Consider the following 18,551-nt stretch of genomic DNA (forward strand, 5'->3'; position numbering starts at 1 on the left):
TCCTCATCAATAATTGTTTGATGATCAGTTTTGTTGAGGGCTTTCACTTGAATGAGGAAAGCAAGTTGAGCTGGTAATTGAGGTTCAAATCCTTTATGATTAAAGGCCACAAGATTGGAATCTGTTGGGTCAATCCCACCTATTGTAGATAATAGAGCCTGCTTTTGGGAGGGGCAATTTTGCAGTACTTCAAGTGTTGACATAGCGGACGACAATTGGGCTAGATCCTCTACTATATTAAAATTCTGTGCTACTTGGGCATCAGGATTAAATATCGATTTGTGTACTACTCCCTTTGGCGGTTTTATCGTTAGCTCAGGAACGATGGGTGGCACAACTTCGGTTGAATTTTTTGTCGAACTACTAGGTTGATCTGCAACCTTGTTATTCGACAGCCGTGGATTCCGTAATCTTTGTTCCTTGTTGATATCAAAACATCATTTTGCTATTTCGAAATGGAAAACATAAGCACTTGGGATGGGGAAGCATTGTCGCTAGCAACTAGATTGGTTTTTGGGTTTGGAAATGGGTCAGTCAATACTACTAAAGTTATTTAATTCTTAAAGATTTTCTTAACTTTAGCTTTATATGGACAATCTCTCATCCAATGGGCCTCATCGCATATGAGGCATGGTTGATTAGGTTTCTTTTGCCTAGAAGGGTTTGCAGAAGATTTTTTAGGAGACGGATAGTCCTGTTTCTTCTTTTTTCTTTTCCCTTTCTTCTTGACCCCTGGCTTCTTTGGTTCTTTGCCTTTGTCAATCGACACAACATTAACTTCCGAGGCAAGAAGTTCATCATTTGCATTTTGACCAGAAATCGTACGGGCCTTCTTAGATGTAGCCTTCGCGGTCTTCGCGCTGGTTGTGCCTATCACACCATCGCTGGCATGAGAGTCTTTGTTTGATTTAGGAGGAGGAGGAACGGAAAACTCTGGTCTAGGAGCATCAGGGATTTTGTCGTAGAGCATGTCAGACTGAGTATAAATCAAGTCTAGATATTGCGCACGAGCAATGACTTGCTCTTCAGTGACAACCTCCCCTTTAGCCACATCTTATGTAATAGAAGGTAACAATGACTTAATAAACCATTCAGCTAGTAGCTGATCAGGAACATATGTTCTTACCATTCGGCAACGATGTCACCACTCATGAATATGATCTGATATATGAGTGGCTATCGTTTGCTTAAAATTGGTAAGAAGCTCTGTTCCTGTTTCGTACCTTATGGGTAATTAAAAATGGGTTAAAAAGGTTGTGGCAAGGGCGTTGAAGTTATCGAATGAAGATCTAGGCAATTCGATGTACCATTTTGCTGCCAGACCAGTTAACGTTCGCTGAAAGAGGCGAAGCCTAATCAAATCATCATTGAGAGTGTTGGACGAACACCACAAATGAAAGGTCATCACATGATTCGATGGATCTTCACCAGATTTCCATTGAATTTAGGAATATCTGACAGAAGTTTATGAGGAATCGCTGGCCACCAAGGGGCATAATCAATTGGATCATTTGTTAGTCGATTCAGATCTAGTAATTCCAACGTTGCGACGAAAGGCAACTGTTGATTCAGATTTGGTGAAGCGTACCCAGGATAAGATGGAATCGCCTGAACAGTGGGTCTTTGCATACTAGCATAATGTATTTGATGCTGATAACTTTGATAAGGTTGATGGGCATAACCATTACGATATGATTGATGGTGACCGTTTTGAATATACGGTTGCCTATGACCCGTAAAGCTTTGTTGCTCAGGTCCTTGGTAAGCTTGTTGGAATTGCGGTTGTTGATATTGAACTAGCCATGGTTGTGAAGTCATTTGCTGTTGTCCAATACTGGATGTTTGACCAAGATGAGGGGTGCTAGTACCCGTTTGAGCCTGAGTCGCTTCAGTCAAGGAGCCACTAATCAGCGATTGTGGTTGAGTCATTGAGACAAGAGGCTGTTGTATTACGACCTGAGAGACTTAAGGTTGACATACAACAGGCAGCGCTTGTACTTGTGACATCATTACAATAGCTAGTGTAGTGGGAATATTCGACACGGGTAGATTTGGTTGCATTGAATATACAACTCTTGGCTATTGAGGTAGTATTGGCACCCAACCACTGGATGCAATTCCAACTTGACTCGAATTTTGTTGTGAACTCTCATATGGTTGTTCTCCGGGAGGGAACAATGAAAAATCACACTGCCCCCCATATGGCGGCAATCCAGTGTTCAAAGGAAAAATTGGTCCTTGTAGACTGGATTGCCCAAATTGATACTATTGTGGAGGATCAATATATTGAGACTCAACATAAGAAATTCCAGATATTATTCAGGACGAACAAATGGGAACAGACCATACTATTGAAACAACCCTTGGGTGGACTCCATCTAGTGGTTGAGACCCATTTGGGACAGATGGTACACCAGTGAACATTGTCGGAGTAGTGGCAGGAAATTTTACTACTGCTGTATCAGATGACACAGTCCTAGATGTCGATGGTTGTTTAGACATATTGAGTCTATCCAAAAGACTTCCTAGCAATTCTATAGGAACTTGCAATGAAGGTTGACTATCTTCTGAATTAGAAGCATATAGGTGGATCCCAGTTCCAAAATGTAATGGGCTACTAGTTAGAATATCCTCCACAATCTCTTCTATTGCAATTAGTCCAGGTGGAAGACGCAGACCATCAGGTCCGTAAAATATTTCTGGTGCCAAAGAAGGTGGACACTCTGCAACGACAGATGTTGGAGGGTTAACACCTTCTGAATTAGTCCTAGATGGAGCTGGTTCAATAATAGATGTGTTTATCGTTATAGTAGGATTAGTTCTAGTGTCCTCTTGTAACTTTGGAACTTCTTCTGTAGAGGCAGGGATACTAGAAATAGTTGGAGTAATTGGAGTTTCTGAGGATGTTGAAACACAAGGTTCAAACAAACCAAGAGACTTTGACCCAGTTAAACGAGATCGCTTGGCCCGGAATGGTTTCATTTATGGAGTCAAAGATGGTTGGCTCGTTAGCCTCTGCGAACGACGGGGTTTTGATTGACTTTCTTCCATGATTGCTGATTACTTGATCAACTCAAAATAAAAAGGGGAAAATATTATTCCGAATTAAATGAATTTTATGATGCTTTGACACAACTTACTTTTTCAATTTTTAAGAGTCGAGAAAAAGCTAAAGATAACTCTAGTCGCCTTCGATTTTTAATGAGCCTGAAGTGACAAGTGCTCAGATGGACCTTTTCTTTTACGGAGTCTAAAAAGGAACGAAAGTGACTACTCTAGAAATCTAGATAGAGGGATTACCAAACGAATCGAAAAACTGCAGAATACTTTTTATGGTACAACAGTCAATCTTCCCGAATGCTATGTTCAGTGCATTGCGATCGATAGAGCGGCAGACACGGCTTCCTAAGGGTAAAGGATGTAGCCTATTGTGGTCTCCAAATATATACTCGACGGTATGTGGGAGCACAAGTTCGTACTGGCACTTGTCATCTTAAAGAGGAGGAATCACCCAACCTACGATGAAAGCGATAGTTACCGGGCTTTACGACGCAGGAATACATTTCTAGCCTAGACTTCTAGATGTTGTGCATTAGGTTCCAAAGCATTTTTATGTTCATTGAAGTTTATTTTATAGTTGATCTTTCTTAAGAAGTTTTCCTTTAAGGTTCACCACATGATGTAGATATATAATTCCTAAATATGGAATCTAAGATGATAAATAGTTGTTTACTTTCTTTTTGCAATGAAAATCCTAGCTACTAAGGAAAGAGAATTGAAATTCTTTCAACGTAGAGTAGAGAGCACACATTAGATGCACTTTTCCTAAATCAATTTCAGCATGCAGTCTTAATGCAAATGCAGGTGCATGTATTGTTTTTCCGTTTTCCTTAATGTGAGAATGACAAAAGAGAAAACAAATTATAGATCTGAACTATTCACTTTCAAAGCGACAATACTAACAATTTTCTTTTCAAAAAATGAAAGTAAAGCCAGGATGACACTTTGCGATTTCAAATTCAAACTGCTTTCGACACTTGAAATACTAATGATTCAAATCAAATACAATGGCAAAAGTGTAATCGACTATCTAAAAGAGAAATGTTTTGTAATACTCTTTTTCTTGACTGAAAATGACACTTGCGACACTTTCAAATCAAAAGACGACAGTTCGATTAAGCTACTATTTGCAAAGGAGAATTGTAAATGATGAAAAAATACATTAAAAAAACATTCACAATTCCTTCTAATGGAGGCTGAATAATGCAAAGGAATATGGTTTCAATAGAGATATACTAATCACAAACAACAAAACTACTGAATAAAGCTGAAGACAATGAAGAAAAAGCCAAAATCTGGAGGCAGAAGCAGTCTCATCTGATCATCGCACCTATAACATAGGGAAATAGGGATGCATCTCACCTACAGCACATGGGAGATGTGATGCATCCAGACTGCCAAGAAGAGACAGCGCGATGGTCTAGGGACGAGACTGAGCTTGGTTTTTTGCTCATAGTTTGCAACTAAGTTCAAGGATTTAGGCTGAGCTAATGATTGTCAGTAAACACAAAGTATAGGGGCTGATCTAATGAGGTTTTTTGAGCTACCACCAAGGCACTTAGGATGTTTGCAAGTCAGTTGTTCAGTTCATAAACAAACCCAGAGATTGATTGAAGCAGTGTTGCTCTACTTTGCACTTGCATAGCAAATTCAATTCAAAGGCTAGCTGGCTTAACTTCAAGCTCCGTTTGTAGTTTATATAAACAAATAGAGACAAGCAATCAAACTAATCGTTCCCCAGCGAAGTCGCCATTTTATTATCAGGAAAACTAGTGTCTATTCAAAGCTACTAATCCCACTAAGATGGGTAGCTATCTTAGAAACAAACAAATTAAAGTTACTTGTGTTTTACTTTATGAGAGATAGATGAGAGAGAAATAGAGAGTAAGAACCTCAGTCTTTCGCTTGGCTCCTTGCTTGTTTCCTCCCTCCTTTGACAGAGATTGACCACTCCTTCCTTGTCCCGATTCAAAGAACACCTGTAGAGTCAAAGCAACATAATACCATCAAAGCATATAGATCTATAACCATAAACAATATAGGATTAGATGTATATTAACCATACAAATGCATATATCAATACAAGATTCAGAGATATACAAGAATATGGAGGAAAACTCAAATAGCTTTATTGATAGAAGTAGTAGAAGAGAGGATTACAACCCATTGGTCTGACCCAGCACCATCCTCCCAGCATGAAAGCCCTCTTCACCTCATACAAAGCAAGATCACTCAACAATGTCTTCAAAGAGAAACCAATAGCACTTCCTTGCAAATTACAAAATTCCAGCCCCTGGATCTCTTAGATGAGGGATCCATATATAGATGTTTACAAGAGAGTGAGTTAGCTTCTGGGATTTTGGTTAGTGTTATTTCATTGATAGTTCTTAGTTCCACTTGGAGATTTTAGATCTCTTACTCATCCCTGGGCAAATTCATAAAGGCAAGTGTCATATGAGCAGTTTCTAGAAGATCCTTTGGGTTTCCATCTAGCACACTGCTTCTGCCATTTGTTTGCTCTCGCTCATCACACCCTACAGAAGGGCTTTCCAGTATGCATCACACCCCTCGTGTGTAATAGGTGAGATGCATCGCACCCTATGCATGGAGCAGTCTGTATGGTCCTGTTTTGACCAGTTCTGAGTTTTTTTTCATGGAGAACTTCTGGGAGATGATGTAATCAGCTGACCTTGTTCTTTTAGGGTATGAAACAACACTTTGAAGGGCTTAGAAGCCCTTGGTTTATGGACATATGTGATTAGGTTTGTAGTGCCCAAATATGTCCATAACACACCCCCACTAGCGGCCAGACAGTGGCTATCCGATTCTCGGAATCGGATAACCACCCCCTGACCGCCCTTGAGGTGGATATCTAATTCTTAGAATCGAATAGCCACCGTGTGGGGGCGGCCAAGTGGTGGCTATCTGATTCTAAGAATCAGATAACCACCACCTGGCCACCCCACAGGCGGCTAAGTCGTGGCTATCCGATTCCGAGAATCGGATAGCCACCGCCCAACCGCCCGTGGGGGTGGCTCGGAAGTGGCTATTCAATTCTTGAAATCGAATAGCCACCACCCAACCACTCGTGGGGGCGGTGGCCGATAAAATTGTTTTTTTAAAATAAAAAATAAATTTTGTTAAATATGTTTATTATGTGTGTGTGTGTATATATATATATATATATTTTTTATTTTTTTTTATAATTTTTTTTAAATGTTTTTTTTTATAAATTTTATATATATTTGTAATATATATATATATTTTAAATATTTTAAATAATATTCTAAAAAATATCAAAAATATATTTAGCTTTTTTTAATTTTAATGTTTTTTTGAAAATGATGTTTAATTTGAAAATATGTATTTTTTTAAATTTTAATTGTTTTTTGGGTTTTTAATTTTAGCATATTTTTGTTTTTTAGGGTTTTTTGAAAATGTTTTTAATCTTAATTTTTGTAGTTTTTAAATTTTTTTCTTTTTTTTGGTTATTTTTCTATTTTTTTTCAATCTAGTTTGTTTTTAATTTAATTTAATTTTTTTAGTTTTTCTTAATGCTTTTTTAAAATTTCCTATGTTTACTTAATTTATTTTTTTTTGTTTTTTTTCTCAATTTTTTTATGGTTTACCACATTAAAAAAAATGTTATTTTTTTGAAAATATGTTTTTCTTATTATTTGTTTCTTTAAATTTTTTTAATTTTTTAATTCTTATATTTTATAGGTTAATTTTGTTTGTTTTTTTTTTTTTTTAACATTTTTACGATTGATTTTTTTTTTTTAATTTTATATATTTTTATTTACGTTTTGGTATTTTTTTTTAACCTTTTTTTGTTTTTTTTTTTTTTTTAATTTTATGTTTTCATTACCCTTTTTTGAAATTTTAATGTTTTTCGAAGTCATAACAAAATATTTTACACCATTATTTCAAAATGTTGAAAATCCGTCCCCCCCCCCCAAAAAAAAAAGTGTTATTCGAGCATCAACACTTTTCGTTTTGAGGGTGTTTTTGCACATAAAAATTCGGTTTTACTGGCATTTTTTAAGATGTTGAAAATTAACCCTAATTACGCTGGTTTTTGCACAAAAAATTCGTTCTCACTTCCATTTTTAAAACATGTTCAAAATTGACCCTAAAAAAAAAACCATTGTTCTAGTATACACACTTTCGGTTTTAGCACTGTTTTTCATGTTTTTTCGGGGTTTTTTGGGCAGAGTTCTTGTTTTGAGTTTATAATTCCCGTTTCAAAGTTTACATTGTTCATAGCTTGCCAACATCTTGGCTTTGCACCACCTCTACTTTGGAACTCGGTGCGGCACAGTAATCTACCTCCAGCTTGTAGAGATTCTTTACTCGAATCCATATTCGCTTGGTCTATCTAGTGCCGATATGCCTTAGGAACACCTTTCCTTTACTAAAGACTACATCATAGCCTTTATCTTCTAGCATAGCAATAGACACAAGATTTTTTTCAAACCTAGTACATATTTAACAAACAGATAGGATGAGAGGAGCACCATGCTCTCTGAAACACAATTGTACCTTCACGAGAGACATAGTGTTTTCCATCATCGCTCATCTTGATCCGCATCTGGAGATCCTTCTCCTCTAATGTACTGAAAATATTCTTGTCACCAGACATGTGGAAAGAAGCTCCACTGTCCAGGTACCAAACACATCGCACCATGGATGAAACCATGCATGTGATAAGCGAGAAATCCAGCTCAAATTGTGAAGCTAGTGCATCACTATCAGATCCCTTTGAGGAACCCTTATTAGATTTCTTCTATGGAAAATTCATAGCATAATGGCCCACTTCATGACAGTGAAAGCATCACACCTTTGACTTGTCAACCTTCTTCCCACCATGAGAAGTTTTGGATTGGGACGCCTTCCCTTTCCCTTTCTTAGCTTTACTCACTAAAGCTAGATTTTCTTCATCATCTTGTTTTGATGAAGATCCATCCCTGGTGCTCCGCCTTATCTCCTCCTGCATCAGATCTTACCAAAGTTGTTCCCAATCTGGCAGTTTCTCTCTTCCATTAACCGAGTCCTAGTAGCTATGCCATCTCTTAGGAAGATCAAGGAGTCTTAGACTCACCATGTCATCATCAGCAGTCACAATCCCTACACTTGCAAGCTCATCCCTGTAGGTGGTGAGCTTTTTCAGGAACGTAGAGATTGTGTCGCCCTTTTTGCACTTGATCTTTTGAAGTTTGTCCTTCAGCGCCAATGTCCTTTGATTACTGCTATTCTGATAAAGATCTTTCAATGTTTTCCACATCGAAAATGGAGTCTCCTTCCCGTGGAGGCTCGAGACAATGTGATCTCGAACTCCCTCCAGGAGGATTCTCCTTACTCTAGCCACACACTTTTTTCATTCCGCCAGTTGAGTAGCATCAGTCGGCTTTTGGACTTCTTGATCAATGAAGTCCTTTAGGCCGTTATCTTCTAATACTGCCTCCATGCGAGCCTTCCAGGCTATATAATTCGAATTGCCACCAAGGGCATATTCGAGTCTTAAACCACTGAACGCCATCGGTGAAATAGATGTGATAAGAACTCAATTCAATATTCATAACCAAACTTCATACTTCTCCTGGTTGTCAACTATTCTTCCTTGATCACCTTTGCTCTGATACCATGTAAAATTTTTCACCTATAGATCAACATAATATATGCAATGTCCTAAAGCATAATACTTGATATACTTCTACCATAAACTTTGCAGAAACTTAAGCAGATATGAGCATCATCAAGCATGAATAGATATAACTGAGAATGAGAAGTAATCAACCATAACACATAAGATATATCACTAGGGAAAGCATTAGCCTAAAACCCCAACTCTGTATTATCATACAAGTGGAAATCTTGTTCGAGTTATAAAAAGAATTAGCTCTCAAGCTATCCCGATCTCTCTACACTCAAACAATACAACTCACAGACTCAATAAACATAAAATATATCTTCCTCAAGCCCTCCAAGCCTCCTATTTCCTTGTGTAATTTTGATTGGGGTCCAATGATATCACATGTGTGAATTGGCCTCATCACACTCACTGTAACCTCAGGTCCAACTGCGCAATCCATAAGGAATAATATTCTTTCTGCATGCAAGGAATATTCATCAAGGAATATCCTAGCAATTGATAGTACACAGTCCCTCCATCTGATCTCAACTGGGTCTTTGACTGAACTGACATGCATGAGTTATCCATGAGTGAATCTTCAGTTATTTGAATTACAGTAGTTACATGCATGCCATCATTAACTAACTGAACTCTCATTAATTTAACAAACTATTAAATTAATCTAACTGGACTTGACTAAGTCAAACTAAGTCAACTAATTACAACTCAATATCACAACTCATCCTTATCTCTTTAACTGAAGGTTAAATTCCTCAATCAAAGTAGAAACTGTTGCATGTCCTCACATAGACTTCAAGTTTGATTTTCCTTTACTAATTAACTCAAGATGAATTAATTAATTAATTTCCAAACTGCTATTGATATCAAATTCGAATTTTACTTCCTATGTTTAGTTCAGGGACTGACTAAAATAAGAAGTGATCCCAAAATACTATTTTTAGAAAAGTTAATTTTTAGCACTTTCACTTTTCACCCGTTATTGTTAAGATCTCCAATGGCTGAACTGCTATTTATAGCAGTGCTATTTTTAGCATTTTCTAATTTTAACATTTCTTGTTTCAAATCTCAACAATACACAGAAAATGGAATGTGTAAGAACATTCTACGATGAATATTGCATGGTGTGAAAATAAAAATAGAACAATGATCAAAAACTGATGTGAACACAACAATTCGATTTTAACATGGATCAATAAAATTTAACCTCTCTGTGAATGTCATTAAATCCACTAAGGTTGAAGATTAGGGTTTGTGTAAATTCAAAAAACTGAACCCACTTTCACTTTAGGAACATTGTTGTGAAAAGGAAAATAAAACAATGATGAGAAATAGATGAGAACGTAACAATCCTAGTTTAAGATGGATCAATAAAATTTAACCTCTATGTGTATGTCATAAAACCCACCGAGGTTAAAGATTGGTCTATGTAAATTGAAAAAATGAAGTGATAAATTTCACTTAAATAAATCAACTACTGAGAAATTAGCCCATCAGTTTCCTATAGCTTGGTGACACATGCTCAAAATGTTTAAGAGTGCATCAAAATTTTCTATGTAGGCTTTGGATACAATGGGTTGATCTGGGAAGAAATTCTCGAGAACCAGTGACTAGGATTTTAAGCTTAGATTCTTTGATTCAACGTGAATAGTATTGGATCCTGCTACCAAATCAACATCCCCTTCTACCAAAATAGCTTCTCATCAATCCCTTCCTATACATCATTAAAGGCATGGGATAGGTTTTGTAAAACTTACATTGATTTTCCACCACATAGTTCCACTGATAAGAAATTCCCTCTGAGGCCTCTTTGGAAGTTATTGAGGTGAATACTATAAGGTGATAGTTTTTCATGACCATGTCACTCATAGTGAATCAATCACTACCATATTTGGGCATGACAATCATTAGGTACCAATACTTCATCAAATCAACTTCGGTGAAGACTTTGGTCAAACCTTTGGTAGCTTTAACATAGTCCTCGATGAATATGGTGATGATTTCAAAGGGATTGTTTGGCATAAATGTTTGAATCTCCTTTAATGTATTCACAACTAGCATCTATAACAGAACCATATTCCAAATAAACAAAACATTTAAATATTGGTTTAGTTAAATTTAAATGAGGTTGACAAAATCTATAATCAATTGTAATCTATCAATGTATTTAATGCTTACCATGGCTAGGTTCAAATATATTAAATGAAATAGACCTCAATATGAGTCAGACTGGTTTAACTTTACATCTAAGGCTTTAATTTCACCGGTTACCATCAATATTATTGAGCATTTAGATAAATTCAAATCTCCTGAATAATGTGGACCTGGAGGTATGGTGCATTGATTTACAATGAAAAATAACACCCTAATAACCTGAATAACACTTCAAATGTGGAAAATTATCCTCAAATGTATTTAACTTAGACAATAAAAAAATTGTAGTAGTTAATCAAGGGACTTGAGATTTTGACCTACAAAAGTTGTGAAATTGTAGCAATTGCCTCTGAAGGAAAGACAGAGCCAAACATCATTCTCATAATCATACGTGTCCAACATTAGCCCTCTAACACCATCATCTTGCAAAAAAATCCCCAAATTAAATACCTTAATTGCTTAAAGTCTCGGCTAAATTCCCAACAATTCAAATACCCTAATTGACCTGAAATATTTTACAAGCCATACACACATTTAATAAATCCATAACACTAACTTCTTGGTTATTGTAAGTGAATCTATGGACACTCATCTACAATTCTTCTTCGAAGATTGCATAAGAACTGTGGGTCATTAGCCATGAGTATTTATTGAAAGGTAGGTTGCCCACCTAAACAAAAATAAAATAAAATATCAAATATTTGCAGAGAAATTAAATGAAAATCAATCAGAATCTTTCAAAGTTGAGAATGATGCCTTTAAAGTTGGATTTGTAGTATAAATCCTAGTGCATTTGTAACTCGAGTCGCCCATTGAACTACACAATATGCATTTAAGACCCGTGACATAGTCACTATCCTTTGTACAAATATCATGGACCTATTGGGAAATGAAAGGGAGAAACAAATGAGAATACCCTCTTGCTTCCCTGCTTGATTCTAAGATTATTACAACTAAAATAGCAGATGTAGGCAATGTGATTTGATCCCACAACTTGACAACTCCCACTGGAACAAGCTCCTCCTACGCCACTGGTGGGTAAGAGCACAATTGTAGCCATGAACAAGACGATTCTAACTTCTCAAAATGTTATATTTTAATTTTATAACTAATTAGAAAAATTATATAATTAGCATATTCTAATTTTGTATAAAAATGATTAATAAAAAGGGAAAAATATAATATAAAAGAAATAAATTGATATGATTAAATTTCATGTGGTTTGAATATCTATTTTCAAAAAAATAAAAAATATAATTATCCCATATCCACTCATGGAATCTTTGGGCAAACTTCCCAAATGCAACTATTGACAAGTTGTCTAGAGATCAAAGGGACAAAAGAGGAATTGTAGACAAGTTGTTTCTAATTGTATCAGTAGAGATGAAAGGGACAAAAGAGGAATTGTAGACAAGTTGTCTCTAATCTTATCAACAGAGATCAAAGGGACAAAAGAGGAATTGATGTTTCGGAAATCTTTCCAGGAAAATTTTTCGCATTCTTCAGAGTTGGCTATGCCCACAAAACTAAGAACTCAACAATTCATTGTCTTTATATAAAATAACATGAATGGTAAGTGAAATAGCAGCTTCAGTATACGCATGAGACAATAGTAGCCGGCAAGTTGATGGACTTAGGGTGCACTTTGAGGGTCAATTTTGCATGTATTAGATAATATTATCTTGAATTGATATTCTTTTGTGTTAATTGTTAATTGTCTTAAATGAGTTTCCTCTTAATTGCCATTGTCTTAAATATTTTTGTCTCAAATAATTTTTTTTGTCTTAATATATTTTTGTCTAAAACTGCTTTTGTCTTAAATATAAAGTTGTCTTAAAATATTTTTGTTTTAAATATAAAGTTTGGTCTCAAAATATTTTTCTAAAGTTTTTCTCACAATATTTTTGTATCAAATTGTTTTTGTCTTAAATATAAAATTGTTTTAAAATTGTCTTTACACTGTTTTTATTTTAAATTTTATATTTAAGACAATTCAATTGATATTAAATTTTAATGTAAAATATCTAAAATAAAATAAAAAGTGCCATTCTTATAGTATTGTTAATTTCTACCAAATAATTGGTTAAATTTTAAAATTTTAATGTAAAATACCTAAAACAAAATAAAAAATGACCGTGTTAATTTCTGCGAAATAACTTGTTCAAATTTTATGAAGAGGAGTAAACATGAAAGGCAAGTTTAGTTGAATTAAATCATGTCAATGACTAGACCCCTTCCGTAAGCCAATAAACTTCCCTACTTAGCTCAAGCCTTATGATAACATCTCACTAGCACCTAAAAACCTAAAAAAGGTGGTGCATTTTAATATCATTAATTTATACGAAATGCAGCTAATATGGGAATCTGTGGCCGAGACAAAAGTATGGCAGACGAGATAGATATGGACGCAGCACATGGGCACGACCTTCCATGTCTTACCATATGAGTTATAAATATAATATATGATATTTATCCAGATTGGACTGTCTCGTGTGGGCGACAAATTATTTTATCGATCCACAATCGACCTCTATTTGGTTTGTATTATCATCTCACGGATCATCTTGGTTGTATTACGTTGACAGATCGTTCTTTCATTTAATATTGAGGTATTTTGGCTGCATCTTATAAGCGATTGGCGATAGCATTTTATAAGTAGATTGCCATTCTGTGTAAGATTGGATATTTTTGGCTGTATTTTATAAGTAGTTTGTCTTTCTATTTAACACTGGAGCTTTTTAACTACATCTCACAAGAAGGAAGATCACTGCTTTTTATAGTACAAATTCTCCTTCCATCTTTGAGGGCTGCATCCCTCAACTGGAAAGATACATATTAATTTTTGCTGTTTGCCTCTTAAAAATGGATAAATCATTTTCTATTCAACATTATAACTAACTATTTACTCACAAGAAGGAAGATCACAAGAAGGAAGATCACTGCTTTTTATAGTGCAAATCCTCCTTCCATGCATCTCTGAGGGCTGCATTCCCAAGTGGAAAGATACACATTAACTCTTGCTGTCTGCCTCTTAAAAATGGATAAATCATTTTCTATTCAACATTATAACTAACTATTTACAGAAAAGTTCTAAATGATAAAATGAAAAAGGAGAAAATCAAATGAAACCATTTTTACTTTATAATAAATATAAAAAAATCATGATTATTGACTTTTAATGATTATATTATTGTAATTGTAAATTTTAATAGTATGATTGGAACAAGTGAAAGAAACAAGGGCTGCATAGTAGCTAGTACCTGTCACTTAAATATAGCTTAATTAAATTAAAAAATAATAAAGACAAATAATTCATCACAAAAAATTAAACAACTAATAATATGTTGTATTATTAATGTCATCATAAAAACTAATATTATTTATATTAACATATATAGAGTTTAATATATATATATATATATATATATATATATATAAAATTTATTAAAATATATTTTAATATATTTTTAATATAACAATAAGTTATGTTAAACTGTATATATGGAGAAAAAACTATAACGCATGAAGATAGAAATAATAATAAAATGAAAAAAAATCAAAATAAAAGAGTTAAATAAAAAAGAAACCAATTTAAAAACAAAAAATTGGTAATTAAGATAAATGTAAGTTACTACATAGTCCATAAAAAGACCTCAATCAATCACTTTACAAATAAATAAATTTAAATAATAACAAAAAATGAACTCCTAATGTTAAACTATGGATAAATAGCATAAAGTTTTGGTCAAAAACAAACTAATAAACAACATAAAATTTTGGTCAAACAAAAACTAATATACAAGTCAAATTAAAACTGAATGCTTAATATAATAAAAACAAAAAAACTAAATAAAATTGTGTGTATAATAAAGGCAAAAACGCTCAAAAAAAAATTTAAGTTGTAAAATTTATATAATCTAAATAGAGGTTTTAAAAGTTTATATATATATATATATATATATATATATATATATATATATATATATATCTTAGTAGTTAGACTGCACGACATTTTAAAATTGAAAGAGTCTTACAAATTAAGAGTTTTGAATAATAAAAATATATTTATGAATGGTATGGTAGGATACTCATTTGAACTAATACTTGAAGAGTAGTTTAAATATATTTATAATGAGTAGTATATTTCTTTTCTGTTTTTGTATTTTTAAGGTTAATTTTGATTAACATTTGGTAGTAATTTGTTAGAATAATATGTTTAAATTTTGTAGACTACATAATTTTAGTGGTGAGGGTTTTTTTTATGAAGATGAAATTATTTATGCATTCAAAGATATATTTAATAAGAAAAGTCATAATTTTACAAAACAATTATATTATTAGATTTGGGAGAAAAAACAAAATAAAATAGTAAAAGTGGCCTAAACAAATATTCAAAAAGTAATTTATTATGTTATTTTTCAATGAATATTGGAGTAATAATTTATTGTGATATTATGTAGCATGTCTATATGAGAGGGTAAGTATTTATTGTCATATTTTGTAGTCATTGAGTGAAATATTATGAGAGGATTTTCAATGGTAAATATAAATTATTATGTAGTTTTCTTTTTGGTTTTGGGGGAGGCCAGAAATGGGATTAATTATTATTATCATTATCCAATTTTAATGTTTGCAAATTCTTAATAGAGTTGAAACTAAAATATGGTAAAAGGAAGTGGTTATTATTATCAATGGACTAGAAGATATTTAAAATATGTATTTTGATTTCATATTATTTCAATTTTTTTAATAATAATTACATTTTTTATTATCATTTTTTAATAATTTGCATGTATTATATAAATATTTAAAGTTTTTAATAATATTAAATTTGCTATACAAAAATTAGAAAGTGTTAAATTATTTGTAATTAATTCAATGAAATTTTACAAGTAATTTAAGAAAACATGTTTTATGAATGTCTATGAATTATAATTTTTGTATAACAAAAATAATAATAAGAGTTATTTTCATGATTTATAGTACATCTATACGATTCTAATATTTTAGATTAAGCAATTAATTTATTTAATCTCATATTAATTATCACTATTTTATTATTGGAATTTATGAAATAATTAATGCTGAAAATAAAAGAAATCTATAGAAAACCACACTATCCACACAAATTAACACAAAATCTATCTTCGAAATCCAAATATGTGAGAAATTTACGTAGAAAGTGACACACACTCTTAAAAAAATAGGCACCTACCAGAAGAAATAGGCACTCACTATCTAGTTGCCTTTGAGGTTGTGGCATGAATGTGTGTTATAGAATCTTTTACTCCTCTATTATGCTTTCTACTCACACTCCTATATCTTATGCTAACTATGATGCTACAAAATGGAACCCTCTTTCTTTTGAAGGGCTTAGCCTAATAGTTAGCATGGTTTAGGTTTTTTCATTCTCAACCCTCAATTAGTGATATGGTTTTTGACCTTCTAGAATCTTATTGAAATTACACATGTGGGTAGCCCCTCGAGTGTAAGAAATGGGGACTATTGTGGCATCCACTAGGGACATGGTGGTAAACAAAGTAGATCAAATTATGAGACATAACTTTTGCATATGAGCTTTGATGTAGGTGATTTTTGCATGATTGTAAAGATTTTGGTGTGTAGAAAAATGTCATGGCATTGGAAGATATACCAGCAAATTTTTAAGTCAAAAAAGAATCATTTGATACTTAAAAATGGCTAAAAAAAGGGTTCCACCACCCAAATTCCCAAATTGGGACTTCCCACTAAAATGGGATTTCTAAACCAATTCCATTTTAGTATTCATGGAAGAAAGTTCCTACCCAAAAAAAGGAATTTCTAAGCTTAAAGTTTTAATCTTTGATAAAATAGATCTTTAAAGACCTTTTATAGTTTAAGGAAAAGTACATTTAAACTCTTAAATAGAAATCAATAACTCAACTCATCATTAAGGACTAAGCATCAAGAACTTGAGATTACTTCATACCTTGCAAGGGAAGAGAACAACAATACAAAATTTCAAACTGTAAGCTATATAAAGGCAAGAAATTTTCCATGAATCTAGAAACAGATTTGAAGTTCATGAACTTCTATGGTCACTCAATATAAAGGGATCACTACATGAAGGACTATAGTACAAAACTATGAACTCAATCAATATACACTCCCATTATTCATTAAAATATAATTTGAAAAAGCACAAGGATGTAATCTTAAAAAGGGAAAAGTATCACTTTATCCAAGATAAGTTCTATAAGATCAAAGTTTTTATTGCTACAAAAGGTCCCAAAATGGCAACATCTTGTGCATGAAAAAAATTCTAAGGCACAATATCAAAGTACATTCTTTAGTTCTTAAAATAAGTGAAGAGGCATACATTTACTATCATGCATATATTAAAGATGTCTGCTTTTCAAGCATGACATCAAAGGTTTCATTTCAAATCTTAAAACCATGGAGTACACAAAGGTTCAAGGAGAGTCCATTTCATTTTATAGTGCATCAAAATAAACTTTTTGGCTTTACCAAAACCTAAAATTCTAATAAAACAAAGTATGAATTTCAAGCTACAATATAAAATGTAATTTGAACATCTCATAAATTAGGTTACACATGAATTCATATATTAACACTCATTTTCATGCATATAACTACGGAAAGTCAAGTTACAACTCAAGTTAGAACACTATATTCAAGACCTTAAAAGAATACTAAAGAGTAGAATATAAAGGAAACAAAAATCCACAAATCATGGATTCATCATTTTAATTACAATTATGCAAGACAAAAAAGTCAAGCAAAGCCATATTTCTGAAAGTGAATACAATGAATGATTACATTGTTTCGAAAAGTCTCACTCATAGTAGTGAATAACTATTGCTAATGACCCAAAGTATTAATATTTAGATCAAAATCAAGTTCAACACCAATTTTTATCAACAATAACTATTCAATGGAGATTTCAAGCAACGATATTGAATTTTAAAATGTTCATAAAACTACTACCTAAAAAAATCCAATGCATATTAAAATAACTTGGAACATCAAATTTAATCAAACCATGAAAAAAATAAATACTAGGTCTCAATCTTATAAAGGAAAACAAGTCTCTAATATATAATAAAGAATGATCAAAATTTGTCGACAATGATCATAGATCTTCAAATTTCCTAGTTTTAACACATTGTAGACAAGTCTATAGGGTAGAAATTCAAGAAATCCTAGAATCAATTACATGACACCTGATTTCAAAAAGCTTAAATGATTAAACTATAAAGTAATTATGGATCATAGTTAATGATCAAAAATAATAATATAAATGATATCACGATTCAAAGTTTAATTTCCAAATGCAATGAAAGGATCACAATGCATGATATGGAAGGTAAGATCAAGGAAGGCCATAGAACTTTAAAAATGGTAAATTTTCACTTACATCATTTATGTCTTTTCATTTCATCATTGACAATCATGTCTGCAACCTCAATGTTTTTTAATTAAATTTTACCTCATGTAAACCTTGAGCAACTCATTGGTTATAGCTTCCTTTTCTTCAATCTTATTTTCATCTCTCATAATATATCATTCCATAACACTCTACTCCGTCCATCCTTCATTTAGGTTATCCTTTTCATTTATTCCACAACACTTCATTCAGTCCATATTACCACTCATTCATATGTCAACTATACCATGCATCCGCCAT

General features: G+C 33.0%; 1 pseudogene; it reads right to left on the reverse strand.

Annotated features, from left to right (window-relative positions):
* Window positions 1–10,167: 10,167 nt before the first annotated feature.
* LOC149197804 (PI-PLC X domain-containing protein At5g67130-like) overlaps window positions 10,168–18,551 on the reverse strand; it is a 150,156-nt pseudogene continuing 141,772 nt past the window's right edge.

Source organism: Pinus tabuliformis, chromosome 2_2, assembly GCF_031772625.1.
Source record: "Pinus tabuliformis cultivar Carrire ecotype Pingquan chromosome 2_2, CPIR1, whole genome shotgun sequence".
NCBI lineage: Eukaryota > Viridiplantae > Streptophyta > Pinopsida > Pinales > Pinaceae > Pinus > Pinus tabuliformis.